Raw genomic sequence first — 20,036 nt, 5'->3', positions numbered from 1 at the left:
CTTCATAAACTTTCTCCTGCATTCTTTCCATTGAAATGAGTTCAAATAACACTCTTTTCAATAGAATTGATTGTATTGTGATCCTGTTACATTTGGATCCAAAAGAGTCATTTAAAAGCTGGCTTTCTGTGTGTAAGTGCGCAAAATATTAAGATAATCTAAGGTCCTATTTTGATGGTATTTGGGTTTCACGTTGTTCAAAAAGTAAATATGCTGTTTTGTGTAGGGAATAGGGTCTCCTTACGTAAATTTCACAGTTTACCACAAATCCACAAAGAAATAAGAAAAATTTAGGTCGTCAAGGTCACTGACTAATTGATTTTAAGCATTGTGCGTAATGATGACACTGGCCAATACATTTTCCCTAATATATCTTTAAGAATAAGAATATGAAAGAAATTCCTGTTACAAATCTCCAAAAAATTCAATCACCAAACGAAAATCCACTTGTAGCATCCTGTATTTTATTTTGAAATCGCCTTTTTTTTTTGAAGGTGCACTTCCATTGGCTTGCTAGCAACTATTGAGCATGTTTTGCTGCGGATCTCTCTTGTTGATCTCTTCACGATCTTTCTGTTGTTTGGTAAGTTTTTAAATCGTGCTCAAAACAAATGTATTCTTGGTGATTCATCTTGAACCCCAACAAAGTGACGTGCGGTTAAGACATTCCTGAAGAAAATCATTTGAAAACTCTAATAAATTACTCTAAAATGTACTTCTAATACATATTCCATGCAAAACGCTGCATATATTTGTCATGAAGGATCGTGGATCGGATATATTTCTATATATTTGGTGTGTAATATTTCTTCCCATGTTTACTTCTTAATCGGGCCACTAGGTGGCAGTAAAATTCCACATGAGATTTTGACCCACTCCCTTGCAGGCAAGTAGCTTCTTGCACCTAATTTATAATCACAGTGGATGATATGCTGCATATATTTGAATATCATTCCCTTACTAGTGACGTCTATTAAGTCGTATACAAGTCAAAAAAATAAAACATCCCCACAGAAAACCTATGGATTTTTGGCCTCATATTAGGATTCATCATCACTCCAAATTGAGGCCTGCTTTCAAGCCAAATCGGTTGTACTTATATACAGACTCCAATCATGATGCGGGAATGCAAATTAAGACAAAAAATGTCTGCATTAATACCCGTCCAACGGCCAGAATTTTCTTCTTTCAGGCTGCTATCGCGGCACAGAAAAAGTGGCTTGCAGCTTCACTCAATTTCTTTCAGATACGTTTCATGTCTTGGCTGCCTTTCATTGGCGCCTTTTCTGTCCTCGGGGTTTCTGGGAGACGCTATGTCTGATAACAACATGACTTAACGTATTTTCTGACTGAATCGAGGGTACGGCTTATACGCGCCCAAATTAAACGACATGCACGAAACTGCTAGGAGGATAAAGACGAAAAAACATAACCCAAGACAATACGGCCAATAGGGTCATTTATTTCCAAATAGAGAAACGATAGACAGATAAAATGCTTAATAAAATTAATTTTGTGCCTAAAAATAAACCATATCTTGCATAAAAATGTGAAAAAAACTAATTTAATTGTGCTTGTCTTTGTTTACTCAGGGCGCCGCCACCTTGCATGATGGGATACTGAGTTTAAGGTTGGTGAACACAATGCATAGGACAGACTTTTCTTTACATGGATTTTTATGGTAAAAAAAAAATGCTTTCCCTTTAAAAGTAGAATAAATGGGGGGGGGGCTCCATCCGTTGGTCTGTCCGTCTTGAATCGTGTTCAGTCGGGTCCACGCCACACATGGTTGGCGTGGAAACACAAGGTGAGCTTTTAAAAGTTGCTCTCCTCGTAGTTGGTCACACTCCACCGGAGCAGAGAGGAATTTTGGGCCCCCCGGGCGCCAAATAGAATCTTTTGGCAGGATGTTAATTCGTCCCTGGAACATTCCGCTTGCGCTAAATCTTTCCTTTGAAACTGTCAACGACCCTGCTCCCGCATCAGGGCGACATTAGCATTTTCTATCGCCATCACGGCAGTTGAAAAAGAGACGCCTCCCAACTTGGCAGCCGATTAATTTGTTTTGCCATTTAACTGCTAATATTTCCGAAAGGTCTGCTACCTCCCAGTCGTGGTCTTTTTTGATTTGATATTCCCTTCCATAGATGTCCAATCCATTTGGACTAGGAGGGACTGGACATTTGCATACCTGTCAACCTTGGCCAATATATCTACTCTTATTAATGAATGTAATTCCTCTTTTTAAGCAAAAATAATTCATATAAACAGGGATGACAAGATCAGTTTTACCAAAAAACGTCCTTTTTTCAAAAAGTTATACGGCATATACGATTTGAAATGATCAAAAAACGTATAAAATACAGGAAAAACGGACAAGTAGGAATTTGGCTATCGTTTTGTAACTGTTTCTATCATAAAAGAATTGAGAGAAATATGATAAAATACAAACACAGTACTTCTAGATGGTAAAATATGCAAACCACCAGCTCAAATCCGATCAATCAAACAAAATAGCACCCTTTCCCCTTTTTGGCATGCAGAATGAATGTAATAAAGTATGATTTTCCCAATGTGGCAATCAGTGAAATCAGTTCCCCCCACTGATGTGAAGGAGAATACTTTGTAGTGTCCCAGCTGCGCTTCCCTAGAGAATCATGATCAGCTTCAAGATAAGATGACGGCAAGAGAGAGAAAAAAGTTACAAAAAAAACCACCCTGACTTGCATAAGATTCACAATTTCAATGTCCTTCTAGGTCTGCATTCTGGGGTAAAGGTCAGTCCTGCCTTCCAGTAAACAGTCCTTGGGAACCAGTTGCCAAAATAATTGAAATTAATACAAAAAGTACAGCTCAGATTCTCTTATTTTCCATTTTTTTTTCTTTATATATCATAGTAGAAGAGACAAATTGACATTTTTGTCCTCTCCAAAATTGCCCCCGTGAACGGACCGGGCGTGACCTGGCTGGAAGGCGGCTCCATTTGTATGCAGATTGTCTCGTTTGGCGTCAATAGAAGACATTAATGCGTCCTCATGTTGGGGGATCAGACGCTCTTGTTGTGAGATTTGATTTGATTAAGCTTTCCGCCCATTTTACATGAAGCCTCATTGACGTGTCCATGGTCGTGCCGCCCTGCATATCAATACGTGGAAATATTCATTAGGGCAAAGCATTGGCTTGCTATTCTTTTCCGTCAATCGTCCATCAACCTTTTTTGTATCCATTGAATGCGGGATTGACTTAATGGGAATATTTTTGGTGCAATTGTGGTACATTTATATTGGAATGGATGCGTTGAGGCATTTAACATCAGCGATTCCATTGTGATCTCATCTTTAATGTAGTTTGTTGATTCGTCTTCCCGCTTGTTGCGGGTGTGGTGGGCGGGGGTCCGGCTAAGGGTGGGCTGGAGTGCTAAATGCATCATTGAGTATGAATGTGATTGCTGCTGGTAGAACAGCTGTATGCCATTTGTCTTCATTTGGTCAATGAAGCGATTTGATGGCGGCCGTTGGGAGGATTTCACCTGTTACGCCGCGTGCGATTTTCACCTTGGGGAAAGAATGAGGATTTTTTCTTTGTTTTCTTGGATTGTCTTGATGGTATGACATGAAATAGATTTAGGATTAATGAGTGAGAGGCAAATAGTGAAGGAATAGTAGCTTATTCAAGCAGACATTTGTAAGAATAGCTCAGGTTTTGTCAATCTGGCCAAATATCAGGAGCGAGAGAGTGCTCCTCGCTGACCTTTTCCGAACACATTATGATAGCCTGCGTGCTGAGAAGGTCACCTCTTCAGCCTGGAGGAGGTGGTGAAGGAGAAATAAAAACCACAGGGACCACCATTCTTGCTCAGGTGTTGATTAAAAAGGCATCCTGACAAGTGGGGATGTGTATGGCCTCAAATCTGGTGATATGGTTCATATCCCGAAACTACAATTTGATTTATTATGTTATATTAATTTTTTGATCACTTTGGAAATCTTATTTTATGGCATGTAAGGGGCCCCAGCATCCTTAAAATTGCCTCAAAATCGTTGAATTTGACACTTTTTTTGCATATAAGTCGCCCCCTGATTCACATTTCTTAATAGGGAGTACAAATGTGTTACTTTGAAGTTCGAGTTTTTTCACGTTTTATGAAAATATGGGTTATTTTTTTCTTGAATTTCATTCTTAAACGACAAAATAAGTGTTTTATCTATTTATATTTCCTCTATCTTGAAAAAAATGACCATGTGGCTGCATTATCTTGCATTATGGCCTTTCGTCTTTGTCACTTTGCAGTTTTGTGCATGTCAAGTCTAATTTATGCGCATATAAGCCGTACCCTGAATTCAGTCATCATTGTTTTTGTGCCACAAATGCGACTTATATGCGAGAAAATACGGTAAATATCATTCCTCAACCTGTGTGTAGATTTTTTGGTCTGATTTAGAACTGTTTGCTCCAAGGCAGAATTTCACAAGATTCACTTACTTGGTTGTGTGATTCACGCTCGACAGGCAAGCGCCCACTCTGGGAACACGACTATTTTTACACAAGCAATTAAAAATTAAAATTCCCATCATCTCTGCCCTTTAAATGTTGTGTGTGGATACTCCAAAGGTGTAAGTGAAACTTGTAAAGTGAAACTCGGCCTGGCTTGCGTGCTGTCACTTTTTACAGCGTTGTAATAGTATCCAGTAAAGTGAACAAAAAATACTTTGTTAAAAATCTGGTAGGGAGAAAAATAGCCAAAATGCCATTAAAGAAAACCATAAAACATTTCTACCTTTTCCTTTCAAAGTGTCACTTGCAATTTGATTATGACACGTCCTGAGATACAAAACGTGACATTTATTTGGAGGGGATTTAGCGAGCCGGTGAGAAGGAGTTCTAAGTAATTGACATTAATGAAAAGGAGGTTGAAATCCACTTCTAGGGCAACGTCAGCCGTGTTCTTAACCCGCCGTTCGTTTTATTTGGAGCTTTGGAGATTTGGCGAAATGTCAACCTGTACGGGAAAATATTTGATTTCCCTAATGCAGAATAACACGTGGCTTCTTTGGTTTCTCCTTTTATCTTATACACTTTCAAATGTCATAATTAGATGGATTGTTTTCTTCCTTACTTATTTAACTCATTGGCTGCCATTCAGTGTTATTTTTGGCCCTAACTGGCATTTTATTGGATGAAAAACTCCCGAAGCAAAAATATGCAGGTGCTCACTGAGCATATACAGTACTTTATAATATCTGCAATGCCCTTGACTTCCTGTAAACACGGTATTTCCCCATGGGTTGACCAGTAAAACCAATAAATATCATTGTAGCCTCCCAGGATGAAGCCCGCCCCTCACGTCTCTCATTCCCATCGCTCATCCAACACCCCTCGCGCACCCGTGATTGATCGAAATGATGCCTTGCCAAGCATACTCCCAGGGATGAATGAGAAGTGTGGTTTGCACGGCTATAGATTGTTCCATAAAGTTGCTCTCTCGTGATGTTGGGACCAACGACAAAGTGCGGGTGTGTTCCCGCCCCCCCTGACCAGAAAATAAATAAAAATGGTGGCATAATTTACCAGCCCTTGTGCAAGCGAGCTAGCTCCATCTCATTTCCATCCGTCACCATAACGGTTGTTCTCAAAGGGCCCATTCAAGGCTGGTGCTGAGGTAGGGCCCCGGATGTAGGGCGTAAAGGGGCGTGGTTAAGGAAGGGGAGGATGTAAAACAAATGTATTATGATTGGAAGAGATCTGAGGTTTTTCTCGTGAAATTAATACCAGCTATGTCTGGGGTGGGCAAACTTTTGGGCCCGGGGGCCATATTGACTTAAAAAAATTGACAGATGGGCTGGGTCAGCACAAGATACGATACAAATAAAAAAGTGCATCCGTTAACAGTACATGTGAAACATAAAAAGAAAAAAAGGATTAAAGTATTAACATACTCATCACTCATCATTAAAGTAAAAAGTATAAAGTACAAAGTAAAGTAAAAGGAATGTATTAAGAAATATTAAAAGGTAATTTAAAAAATGATAGAGAGGCTGGGCCAGATTAAAAAGCCTAACAGGCCGTATGTGGCCCGCAGGCCGTAGTTTGCCCATGTCTGGGCTATGCCATGTTTTCAACAAGTGTATTTTCTTTGCTTTTCGTATTTACATGAAAAGTAAAGCAGAAAACAGGAACCATTTCACTTATTTATGTAATTGGATTAGACACAGATGATTTACCGCTCACACAAAGTGATGTAGTGGGCCGGATCTAGCCAGATCTGACATGATCACATGGTGCAACATCATCATTTCAATGTCACAGATGACTTGTCAGATTCCCGATGAAGTTTAGGGCGGAGAGAATTAAAAGCAAATGACGCTTCGCCAACCAAGCGCGCCAACATAGATGAGCCTGGCTTTCATTAAAGAAGCAGAATCACTGATTGCGCTCCAAATCATTCATCAGCGTAACCTTACTCCTGCTTGATCAGGCATTGGCTGATGACTATTTTCGATGTTTTTGTTACTTGCACTAACCTCTAGTCTAGTGTGAACTTTTTCATCATGGATGTTTGTGGCTAACATGGTTGGCTGATTTACATTAGATTGAAGTACAATAAAAAGATCTTTCTGTCCAACAAATAGTTGGAAAAACAGCATTTGGAGCCTTAATAGCTATTTAAATGGTGCCCAGTTTTATTGTCAAATCGAAGCAAGTTGACGATATTTGATGATCATCACTCACTTAGAACGTTTGTTGATGTCTAGACTTGTTTTTTCCATCCATTGATTTTCCTCAAGAAGCTCGCTTATGTTTCGCGTGTCGTCTCTTTGGCCGACTAAACCGATGCGCTACTGATTTCTCCTCTCACTCCCTATTTGTCGTGTCAGTATCGTGATGATGACCATATATAAACGCAGGAATCCAATAAAACGGAGCCGTGCGGCATGGAACGGGGTCATCTATTTAAAAACGGTATCATGTGGTATTTGTTTAGTAGCAGACTGTCGACCTTCGTTGTTCACGAATAGCTACTTGGAAAAGCAAATGTTTTGCTTTTTAGTAGAAACGGAACAATCACTCAAGGGCATTTTTTTACGTTTCATTTTGCCTTTCAGAGAAAAACTACAAACGGATAGGGGTGTATATTGATTGCGTCAGATTTGGTGACATGTTTCCAAGGTCACGATTCGATTTGTTTCCGACTCTATTGAATTGAATTGATTTATTTCAAAAGACTAAACCTTGCGATTTTTGTATTTCACTTTGGAAAAAAACTCATCAAAATGGGCATGAAAGTTATGAATTTATTTCCGAAACCACATTCCGGACTAAAGTAAACTTGTTTTATGTCTATATATTTATGCCCTTAATTGAATTATTTTCTTAGTTTTTAGTGCTTTAAAGCGAACCAGTTTTTGTAGAATCCTGCTCCCATGCAGCTGACTGCTACTCACTAGTGGATGGGAGTGGTAATGCAGCCACCTCTAGTTTATTTCCACCACAAACGTACATGTGAAGATCAAGTCAGGTGGAATTTGAATCGATATGAGAATCGTGCAATTTAATATTGCAAAATCTATTTTTTAAAGCACCTTTAGTAGCGGGGTGTCAATTTGCTTTACTCACTTTTCAGTAAAGGACAGACTTCAGTCTTATCCGGCTAATCGACGAATGATGCAACGGTTATAATAACGAGTCAATTATCTGAATTATCAATGCGAGAAATGTGACAATCTTCTCCATCTTTGGCATTTCTGTCACGATCAGGCGTTTTATAATTGAAAGGGTTTTGAGACGGCGCACGGATCGGCGCTCTCGGCTGATTAAACGCTGATAGGAGGGACTATAAATCAAAGGCAATCCCACCCAACTAATTAGCAGTTATAAGAGTTACACGCGCTAAACAACTACCGGGGCTCCTTTTGCTGACATAATCAACTTATTTGTGTCGGAGTGGAGCAAAACCCGCCAAAGAAAGCTTGAGGCGTCACAACAAATTCTTTGGTTCTCAAGGGCAAACGTAAAAAAAAAAAAAAATAGGGTTTTTAATTAACGAACGGCCAGGGTTTCATTCTAAAGCGTCTTTTATATCAATTAATAAACCTCGACAGCGGCATTACATCACGGCCCAAACTATGAAGGACATGCTTGGACTTAATTCAATCGTGGCAATCCGCGACGACATTGTGTGAATACAAAACGAAGCCGTTCCCTTTTGTGGGGGTGCCACTGGAGACATGGAGCTCGAGAGATAATCCTCCAGAAGAAGAAAAAAAAACCAAACAAATTTCGATCGTCTGCGTTGAGTAAAGATTGCGGCCTGAAAGGGTTCACCTTGAGAACGCGGTTATTATGTCCGTCCAGATACGACTTCTCGATGCTAATCGCCGTGTTCTGTGCCCGCTTTAAGGCAGACGGGGAAAAAAAATGCGCTGATGAGTGGTCCGCAATAAATGAAGCTTATCACTTAATGGCATCTTCTCGGCCCACCCGGTGACTCGCTGGAGAAAGCCCTTGCAAAATGTCACAGGCTTCACGTACCAGGTAATTATGGCGAACCGCTGTCCGTGGTCGTCGTCATAACCGCTAAAAGAAAAAATCAGCGGTCGTTCAGAAAGGCTGCACGTATTTCTATTCCTTGGCAAGAAAAAAGGTTGTGGGGGTGCTGGAGCAGTCAAATGCAGTGTAAATGATTCATATTAGAATTAGACACCATGTATATAATGATATATAACATAACATATGTATTTAGACATGATATTTTGGTCACCCTTGTAAACCAAATGTTATTAATATTGTGCCTAGAACAGGGGTGGGCAAACTTTTCGACCCGGGGGGGCTATATTGACTTTAAAAATTTGACAGATGGGGCGGGTCAGCACATGATAAGATACATATAAAAAAGTGCATCCGTTAACAGTACATATGAAGCATAAACAGGAAAAAACAACTAGAACTTTTTTCCATATTTTTTGTTGTCAAAATGGAACCATTATTAATAGATTTCTTTGTGTTGTTTTAACTTTGCATTTGGGGGCTAAAAGCACAAATAGTGGGAAAGGAAAATGTGTATTCATGCCAAAAAGGGTTTCAAAATGTGAAAATTCTCTTTACTCATTAGGAAATATGATTTTTGACATTTGGCAGCTCTGCTCTCAGCAAGTTTTACCCAAATGCCCATCAAGGATGTCGCTGAGTGATTAATAATCAGGTCAGAGTCGGTTCAACAATAATGACTCACTGATGAAGCTCCCCTAACGCTCACAGATGAGCTCGTGTCACAACCTGGCGTCTTTTCGGACCAACGTTACCTCTGGTGAAAGCCAAGTAGGCGATCGCTCATTCTGAGTAATGGAGCAGGTGAAATGTAAGTAAACTGAAATGCAAGAGACAGATGTTGGCGAGTGGGCGCCAATGTTGACTCATTAAGCCTGACGAGCCCCCCTTCCCACTACAGCCTTGTTTCCGACTTTTTTATATCGCTTCATTGAAGCAATTCCTGCATTGTTAGAATATGGCTAGACTGGAAAATAGTAGCATTTTTCATTTTATATTTTGATAAAGGATGGAGACGTGTTTGACACTAACAGATTGCTTATCTAAACAGTCGCAGGCTCTGACTCTGGATAGTATCTGTAAAACGCAGTTTTGCTAGCTACAAGCAATATTTTGGCTTCCCAAACTATCTATTTGGACTATATATGAAATTATTTGGACAACGTCGGCGGGCCGGATTAAAAAAGCGTAGCGGGTCTGATGTGGCCCGCGGGCCGTAGTTTGCCCATGCCTGATTTAGAACATGCATATCTGACTCGTTTAACAATCTTTTTTTTAAATCTTATCAGAATCCAAGTGTGATGCCGACAGCTAATATAAATGACCTGTCACAGCTGCTTCTTAAGTATTTCCTTTGATGCTGAACAGCTTCATTTCGCCGCCCTTTGTCAGTAATGAGAAGCGTCTCAGCTGCAGAGTGACCCCCCCTCGGGAGTAGTTTGGTTCCTTGAACAAGATGAGCCAAAAACCTGTGGGCACCCCTGGGTTAACTCTTGATAGCAAAAAGATAAATAACTTTGAACTTTTTGGCTTTAGTCATGGAACTGTGTTTTCTCATAGCAGGTCACAAACGGAAAGTTGCGGAAGGGAAGCCGCCGTGGTGCGCCAGTTTCCTGTAAGCGGCAAATTTCGAGAACATTAGGCAACAATTACCGTAATCAGACGTATTGAAGCGGCAAGGTAGCAGACAAGCTGTGTGCATCTGCTCGCCACATCTGGTTGCCCGTGGCATGGCATCCAGCGGGGGCAGACGCTGAGGCGTTTGTTTCCGCCCGCTACCGTTGTACAAATGACTTGCCAAAGGAAAGCCATGTGTCGTGTTGGCCAACCTACAAGGTTTTGCAGCAAGGCCGCTCCTGGGTAAAATGAGGAAAATCAAGTCGATTGGTTGTTACTTGTGCCTCAGCGTGCTCTGCCATTTTCTCTGTCTTGGGGTGAATTCTCTATCCAGAATGGAAATTTACTGGCATCCATCCACAACCAACTTCTGTCATTACCACCGTTGAGGGGATTATGTTGTGCCTGCCTGATTGTTAGCGGGATTATGCAAACGTTTCCAAGCGATTGCACCAAGAACTTTGGCCTTGCGCTGTTGTCGAGATTGTTTTTTTTTTTCCTAGTCTAGTTCACACGAGCTACTTTCGAACTTGCTAGAGTTTGATCTAACTCAGGTTAAGAACCATTGCACTAGATTTACATCCATGTAGTTAGTTATTTGTGTATTTTTAGCTAAATGTCGTTATTTGAAAGGTTTACCCTGAGGAATGTAGTGCATTCTGAAGCATTACCCTGAATTCTAGTTGTTAGCACCTCTACACATAGTCTAGGCCACTGGTGTCAAAGTGGCGGCCCGGGGGTAAAGTCTGGCCCACCGCATCATTTTGTATGGCCCGAGAAAGTAAATCATGAGTGCCGACTTTCTGTTTTAGGATCAAATTAAAATGTAGAGTGTAGATGTATATTAAATTTCCTGATTTCCCCCCTTTTAAATCAATAATGGTAATTTTTAATCCTTTTTGTGTTTTTGGTTCAAAAATCCATTTGTAAAATCTAAAAATATCTAAAAAAGCTCAAATAAACATTGTTTTAGATCTATAAAAAATGGAATATTCAGGCCCTTTAATCCAGTTAATTTAATCCATTTATAAAAAAAAATCTAAATATTAAAATGGAATGTTCATGTTCACCAAATCCCCCCCAAAAAAGTACGTCTTCTCAAATGATTCAAACATTAAATATATTTACCCATTCTCTTTCATTGACCCAAATTTCTTATTTTTAAGTGTTACATGCTTTAACAGGACTCCAGTTCATAGCCAAAAAAAAACAAAAACAAACAGAGGAGCTTCTTCTTACAACTCTGTCCCACGTTGCCATCTGTTGTCATCAGCAACCGGGCGAATGATTTCTCGTAATCACATGAGAGGGTTTTGCGTAGCTTTGTCTCATGAATAACTAGTTTATTGCATCGTGTCCACATGTAATAAATCCAGTGGCACGGGTGATAACAAATGCCGTGACATTGCTGATTTATTAATTTCCCGTCACACCCGTTCCCATAATATTGACTCATCAGGGCACCCGGCAGGCCTTTTAATCAGGAGGCGGGATTAAGCGCCTGGATAAGACGTAAAGCAAGGCATGCTCTTTACGAGGGGATTGCAAGACGGATAGCCCAGGCTCTGGTCTGGATGGGATGTCTCCGTTGGACCATTGGGCCTGCTGGAGCCCATCAATCAGGGTGGCACCAAAGGTCTAGGCCGCGGCTGTGTAATGATGCAAGCAGCATGTGGCCAAGCCGTCTCTGGCTACCGAGGTGGAAGGGTGTGCCCCGTCCGACGATTCATTCGAGCTAGCTACCGCCGTCATCCATCAAAAGATTTGTGGCGTACAACAGATTTTTTTTTGCAGGTTCATTTTGATGAGATCTGCTCCAATAGGCAATCTGTAAATGGCCTAATAAAAGTAGACATGGCTATTCAATGATTATACATTTAAATGCCTCATTAGGTTAAAAACTTGATGGAACACTATGGAACTGAGTTAATGGTAAATGGGATGGTTTTGACCTTTTACAGAGAAGTTATGGATTGGACGTCTGGTGACGTTAAACGGGTGTGAAAACATGTGCTTTCACAACCCAGTTTACCCAGTTTAATTGACTTGGGTGTCTGTCATGGTTGCGAGAAAGATTGTTGTGTAAAAAGGCATGCTTAGAAAGGGAAATCTGGGACAGGTTTTGTCACATTATTTTATGTATTAGAAGTCACCTGGACTTGCACTATTGAAAATCTAGGACTCCAACAGAAAAGTATAATCAGAAAATAAATGGACAATAATAAATAGGTCAAAAATTGGCATCCAATGGACATGTGTTGGTTTGAAAATATGAACCAAAAATCATGCGTCTATTACACAAGCAAATGAGAGAACAGCTCTATTAAAGTGCGAAATGGCGATTTGTTTAACGACGCCACAATGCGGGTAACTCTTGGCCCGGAAGCGCAATTATTCTGATCTTAGCTTTATTGCTCCGTAAATTCAGGTCAACAGGCCAAATGGATGGAAACTGTGCTTTATGAATTCACACTCTTGTATGCATGAGACATTTTGATGTTTGGATTTGCGCCAATATACAGTAATGAAGGATGTTGAATCATCTATGCGTTCTCCATTTTGCCTACGTAATCAATGTCAGAGGAGGGGGGATGTAGAGGGGGGTCTTCATCGTGCTTGAATGGCTGATAATTGCTTTTTGTTCTCAAGCTGATTATTAATAGGTAATAGAGGCAAAGCCCCTTTGATGGAATCCTCAAATTGGTTTGGAGTTCTGGGATTTGAGCGGCTTTATTTATCATTTCACATCATTACCAAATACGATTTTTTATTAATTTGCCATCAATTCTTTCCATTTACATCAGAGGATATTAACACCCAATGAAAATACCTTCTCCAACCCGTGGAAAACCCCGTAAAATCCTCGTTTGAGTTTTTTTTTTTTTTTTTAGCGCTATGAATTTTTCCTCGTCACATCTAGTTAAACCTGAACCTTATTTGGCCATCTAATCAATCCCACCTTCTAATTAAACAACGTGTTATTAGGACCGCTTTAATTACGCTAACAATGTAACTTTGGTTTAATTGAAAACACACTCCGACACCCCCGGCGAGAGTTCTCGTCAAAAGTCTGCAAAAGCAATCCCGTCGTCGATTGGGTGGGAAAAGTTGTCGGCGACCTTGGAAACAAGCAAACGACCTCGTGCAAATTAAAACACGGACGTGTCGTTATGCCTTTTGGCTTCCACCAAACGGGGGGAAAAAATGCTGGGCTCAAAAATGGCTGGGTTAATAGCTAGCTTTTACGCGGGGCGCTGAGGGTGTTGCGTCCTTTTTGCCAAGAGAGCCGCGTCGGCCTTGGATGATTATGAAGACGTAATGAGGTTCCAGCACATTACGTACACTTCTCCATGTCATTAGATCCCGTCAGGCGCAGAAACACTCATTTGGCTAATACGAACAAACCATTCTTCATTGACAAGGGTGGTCCGATATGGGCGGTTGCATGCCTTGTGAAGCTGTAATTACTTCATTCTTTCATTGGCAGACATTTAAACCTTTAGAGGGCATTTATTTAACTCATTGGCTGCCTTTGATGGCAATACATGGCCACCTATCACTTGTTTCTATGTGTGTGGTGGTGGAGAAAAGTGGTACTTTACTGAACTAGAATGATTGGACTCCTATTTTTTGTTAGATACTTCAAAACAAAAGTTTCAATTCCATTTTGTTGTTGCATAGAATAATTACAGAGTGAAGTAATGAACAGATGGGCACATGTGTACATGTCTTACGTTCCATTTAGTTTCATATTTCATTACTGTGATGGCCAACGTTTTCATCTATTTAACTAAGATATGAAATTTTGTTATCAGGAAAATGTTCATATGTATTGTGTAGGAAATTATAATAATGATAATAATCGGACATAGGCTTGGTCGTCATCATACTCAGAACTGCGTATGACGAAATTGGTAGTGCTTCTCCTTAAGGTTTGTTTTCTCGGCAAAAGACCCAAATAAGTGATAATTTCGGACTCGTAATTTGGCATTCTGCCGTTATGGATACATCACATGACTCATTGTCACCACCCAACATTTTTTAATATGACCTCACCCCGAAGTTATTACACAGAAGGGATTGTGTGTCGTGCTACTGCAAGTTTAGAGTCCTGATGGATGTGAGAAAAAAACTGTCCTTAAGCCTATTTGTCCGTACTTTGTGGGACCAATGCAAGTAGTTTATTCAGTTTTTTTAATATGAACATTTTCCTCAGGCCTGTTTTGACTACTTTTTTACAGAATTTTAACATTTAGTTGGTGCATAAAATCCCATGAAAGTAGGCCTTAAAATAATTGCAACTTGCACCCAGAGCCTGTGATAAAGCAAGGCTACCTGCACAGATGTGATAGGCAAAAAATAACCTGAATGACTCATATTTCTTTTAAAATAACTGTTAAAAAATATCTAGAAGTAAAGATATCCTTTTTTTTAAGACATCCCTCTTTGCCATCACAATGAGTACAAAGAATGAAATAACCTTTCCTTACTTCTCAATATTTGTACAGCAATTTCAAAGACATGAGTCATTCACCTTGACAAGGCTATTTTTTGCCTTAGTCTATCACTTCTACGCAGGTAGCCTCGTTTTATTACAGGCTGCGTCGGCACCTAGCAATTATTTAAAGAGGGCTAATCTAGAAATAATTACGGGGTAAACATCCGTCCTCTCCCCTCGCCGCTACTTCCTCGGATCACTCGCGTGTTGATTAGACTTCGCTGCTCACGCCATTTTATAAACTCCCTTCCTGCCTTTTTTTTACATTACAGGAACGCCATCAGCTGGGGTTCGGCGAGATTTATCTGAAGTAGACTTGATAGGTAAGTACTTCAAGTCCTCTAGTCGGCATGGCGTTGTTGCGCTGGGGAATGAGAGCTGAATTTTAAGTGAAAAGACGTTAATGGGATTAAAAAAAATAATAATAAAATGAAAAATATGGAGGTGAGCAGCCAGCATGCGGCAGGTGGCCCGGGCCCACGGTTCTGGCGCGAGATGGTTTGGCAGGCCTGACTGAGACTCTCGTGATACAACAGAGTGATGTTTTAATGAGCCCATGTCTCTATTGTGCTCCAAACGCTTTGGCAGGGAAAATGAATAGTCAGGCTGCAAGTATTTGCATGAAAATGGCGGACTATAAGCTTGAGAGGAAAGATACAGTAGCGATAGCAATGAAGGTGCAATGTCACAATGTGGTAGGTTCACATTTTTAAAATAAAGTGTTTGTATGGTGAGTCAATGCAAGAAATATTTGCCCCAAAAATGATAGTATTAGAACTGTCTAACAATCAAAGTTCATATAGGGTTGCAATTCATTAATCTTCCATATAGAGTATCCTCACAATGATCGCCCTGGATTGGTTTCCAGCCAATCACAGCACACATCAAGACAAATAAAATCGATCACAGTCTTATTTAAGGACATTTTAGAAGGCTGTCGTTATAGTGACATAAAAAATAAACTATATCACATAGAGCCAACAATAGGAATCAAACACAGGGCCTTCAAACTAACTCCCAGGTAAGCGAGGGTTATCATTTCATTATGATAGTAGAGATACTTGCCCCAAACCCAGAAGTCCTTTAAAAAGTAACAAATGACAAAGTATATACTAATTCTACCGGTTTGGACTATTCCGTTAATAGCATGCGTAGTTATGTTATGCGTGAAAGAGCATAAATAAAATTGCCATCCAATGAGAAAGGCCATCATCCCCTTAATAGTCCATTCCTGAAGTACCATTAAAAATGCATCACTGAAATGAAAGTGCCAGGCAGCGGAACACTTTCCACACACATTTCACACAGTTTATATTGTTTAGTTGTTGTTTCATTAATGCCCTTTGTGTCCCACCTTTGCCAATTGCTTACTGAATATACATATGGAATTGGGTTTTAGTCATAATGTTGAACCATAAGGTAATGTAGTAACACATACTGTATTTTCCAGACTATAATTCCCACTTTATTTTCATAATATGTGACTAATATGCAAGTGACTTATATATATGCATTTTTTCTCTCACTTACCAACAGCAATCTATTGTTGTTGTTTTTAAGGCTATTATTATTTGAAAAATGGTTATGTTAACAGATCTCTATTTTCCTATTGTTACTTTGACCTGCTTGTTCTTAGTTTCTAATCAAATAAAAAATTATACAACACCACAATATTTATAGACAAATATTCCTAGCGGAGTAAAAGATAAAATAAACTTTCCCATAACAAACACTCACTTTACTATATATCCACCACACTTTATTTACCACACATGCGATTTATTGTGTGAGCAACATATGTGAAAGTTTCTGTTAAGTATGTTACATGTGAAACTATATGAAGCACATTTGGGCGGGTGTCATTAAAAAAAAATGGAGAACACTCCTAGACGCCAGGCTGTATGTAGTAGGTGTGGAAATGACACCCCTTGCTGTGCAAGTGGAGTGTGGCTCACTCGGCCATCAGTGAGGCTAAGTACTACTGTGTGTGTGTGTGTGTGTGTGTGTGTGTTTGTGTGAGTGGGCGAACTCATAATCTTTCTGCAAAGTGTCTACTAAAAAGGTCTTTAGTATCAATGCGTGCCTCCCGGCCATTTCTATCACCACTTTTCCACTTTCTCCACTTTGCTATGCAATTAATTTACAATTCCATAAGCGATGTCAAATCTAACAAGGAAAGTGCCTTTTAATTAACATCAATAAACAAATCCAGACATAGCAATGAAATGGTTTAGTGTAAAATATTAGTAGGGGAGTGAGATGTCATGTTTTGTGATGGATGTTTTTTTTCCTCCATTTTTTTTGTGTCCTTGTGATTGCTCATTGTTTTCACCTGTTGGTTCCTCCCTCATTGGTTTCAGTATACCGGCTGCATGTTGTGTTACATGCATGTTTCCATGCTTTTTAAACTTATATATTTGTATTTAAAATGCATTTTTGTTAATGCATCGTCAGTATCAGCATTGATGCTTGTCTACTTGCATGCACATCCAAATCTTGTCCTTATTTGGGGTAAGTTTTAGTTTTTTTAAATTATTTATTTGTATGCTTGTCTGCACTGTGACACACTTGCACATTTAAGCCTGCAAAAAATAATGTAGCAGGACTAAAATGTATTAAAAAAAACATTATTTGAGTCACTCTAGGTGTCATCTAGCCACTAATCTTTTATCTTCATCTATAAAATTGTGCTGATCTTAAATATGCATTGGTTTAAATATCTGATTATGTGGCTGTTATGTTAGTGGATATAGTTCATGTTATGAATACTTATGGGATGTTGTGAATGCTAAAAGAGTGGCTAGTTAATTAAATGTTTACTTTTGACACTGTAATTCAATTTATTTTATTCTAGTTACCTAGATAAATTTCAATTTTGTGCACATTTTGGCACTGTTTGTGTTACGAGCTCCATCTAGTGTTAAATCTGACAAATGCAACATAACATAAGCTGAATTTAAGCTTTTTCTCCATGTCATAAGTCAATATTTTCATCATTTGCCGAGGAAAAAAAGGGCAGCGGGTGGCAATTCGCCCTGGGGTCGTAGTTTGGCTTGGGTGGATCACATGCACGCCATGGCTTTATTTTTATTTGATTTTTTGTCGCCGCGAGGTACACATCGGCCCTGCCGACTTGTCTGAATGCGGCGATTGTCATGTCAAAAGTGACAAGGTGCTGATTTGCCCGCCTGGCACTGAGCGATTGGACATCCTGTTGACAAATGGGCAGCGGAACAAAACTGGCAGCATGCTGGGGGAGACAAAATTCCTTCAAGGCCCGAGTGTTTGCCTCTCTCTTATCAAAGCTGCTTGAAATTCCACAATGTACTGATTAAAATAATCATTTCACTCTGTCGTGGAGCTAAGATAGTCTTTCCACTGCGTATGCTTTGCGTACAAATGCTTTCTCTTTTATTTATTTGCAGCAGTCACAAGATAAAAAGACGTAAAGGGTGTACATGTGATGCTTATTTTCCTTTAAAACACTGCCAATGGATTGCAAAAAGCTATTACAGATAGCCACGCTAGTAAAATGTACATTTTTGGTGTCTATTGCTGTCAATGGCAACTCATTTTTTGTACTATTAATCCTTGTCAGGTTTGCTGGAGCCTGACTATGGGGAAAAAGACAGACTACACCCTAGATTGGTCGCCAGTCAGCTGTAAGATGCACAGACAGACAAACCTCCAATTCCTCCACCATCGGGCATCGAACCCACGCCTGGCCGCACCCAAATCAGGTGAGTGAACTTCAACACCATCAGGCGGCTGCAAAAAAATACTGTGTGGTTCATTTCAAAACTGGTCGCTTGGCCAATCAATTGTGCCAATTTTAAAAAAGGTAAACAAAAAGGCAAAAAGGCACAAAATGATGCGGCTGGCCAGATTTGGCCCCCGGGCCGCCAATTTGACACCAGTGATCTATACTCCTCTTTGATTCAATTTGCGGGTGTATGTGCATATTCTTTTTCTTTAGTTTGTACATAAAGATATTTCTAATTAATACCTCATTTTCATATATATAAATAGACTGTTAGATATGGAGTTACAAAGGAAAACAACAATCCCAGTTGAACTGATTCATTTTTTTAACTGCACATTAGGCCACTGTTTTAATGCAATGCCAACCTATTCTACTTTATGCCCCATAATTTTATGTGCATATGCTCTTTTAACCGAACAAGGTGAAAGCAAGGCCACGGCGTTGCCGAATGTGCGGCTACCGAGGCTACGTAAATGTCAGCGCGTCTAAGGGAGGGAGAGTGGAACTAAGTGGGTCAGCGCATGTCATTACCAGGCTACGCGTGTAAAGGGATTAGAGGCATAAGATGCAGATTGGGCTTTCTCCAATGCACGGGTGCTTCCTCTATCCAGCGGTGTTAAATTTAACCTGCTGTGCTCTCCAAATATCAGCGCGGTATGATTTTTAATTTCAACAGAATCGTGGCAGGTTTGCACTTTCAGGTCAAAACGCAACATCCCCAAATTACGTTCCTGGAATGTCAAGTGTGTACATCATTTTTTATTCCAACTCGGGTGACGCCATTTTGTACAATACTACTCCATTTGTGAATCGACGTTCTGACAAATTATGGTCCATAGTTACTGTGCTAAAAGGAATTTAATTCAATGATTAGCCAATTATGATAAAGCACATCGGATAATTAGGCACATTTCCGGCTTTTGAGAAAATTGTCTTTTAAGTTCACATTATAGTGTGGAGAATACGGTCATTTTTTTTTAAAGCATTAACTCATTGGCTGCCATTGATTGCAATACATTAGCACATCTGGCAGCTAAAATGGACACCTAATGTTTCTTTTTTTTTACCTGATTCCGACCCCAATATGATCGAATATGTGTAAATAGTGTAAATAGCAACTTTGGAGGCAGTTTTTCTTTCAAGTTATCCCTAAAAAAAATTGTGTATCATGCTACGTGTTAGTACAACAACAACAAAAAAAGACAAAACCTGAGTGAAACGTTGCCCCCGGGTGTTTTTGACGAGCAGGGTTGTGATGCATCTCCCCCATGTCGTAGTGTTCTCGCAAAAAAAGCCTTATAAAAAATAAGCGTAAAAGTTTTCTACGGAGGCTTCAGTTGCCCTTGAGTCAAAATCAATGTCATCTACTGGCCAAAGATCCTCGCAGGTGATTTAAGAGGAGAAACATACAAACAGCTGCGAGGTGCAGTCAAATAACACCTTCCCAAATGGAAAATATATATTTTAAAAAGTCTTAGTGTGCTAAAAATAAAAGTACCTGGATTGATCTTGAACATTATACACCCAAGTATCCCAAAACGCTTTTTTTTCTATTTCCCACTGCTAGAAAAACTCAATTCCACCATCAAAAAAATTAAAAAAATAAAAAGCAGA

The 20,036-nt window shown here is 39.7% G+C and overlaps 1 long non-coding RNA gene across 1 annotated transcript; it reads left to right on the top strand.

Annotated features, from left to right (window-relative positions):
• Positions 1-468: 468 nt before the first annotated feature.
• LOC144200043 (uncharacterized) lies at positions 469-18,385 on the top strand. The gene is made up of 4 exons (XR_013327027.1): positions 469-583; positions 1,593-1,630; positions 14,932-14,982; positions 18,258-18,385. It is a non-coding gene; the product is annotated as an uncharacterized LOC144200043 (long non-coding RNA).
• The last annotated feature ends 1,651 nt before the right edge of the window (positions 18,386-20,036 follow it).

This window comes from Stigmatopora nigra, chromosome 8 (assembly GCF_051989575.1).
Source record: "Stigmatopora nigra isolate UIUO_SnigA chromosome 8, RoL_Snig_1.1, whole genome shotgun sequence".
NCBI lineage: Eukaryota > Metazoa > Chordata > Actinopteri > Syngnathiformes > Syngnathidae > Stigmatopora > Stigmatopora nigra.
This window is presented reverse-complemented; position numbering and strand designations above follow the sequence as displayed.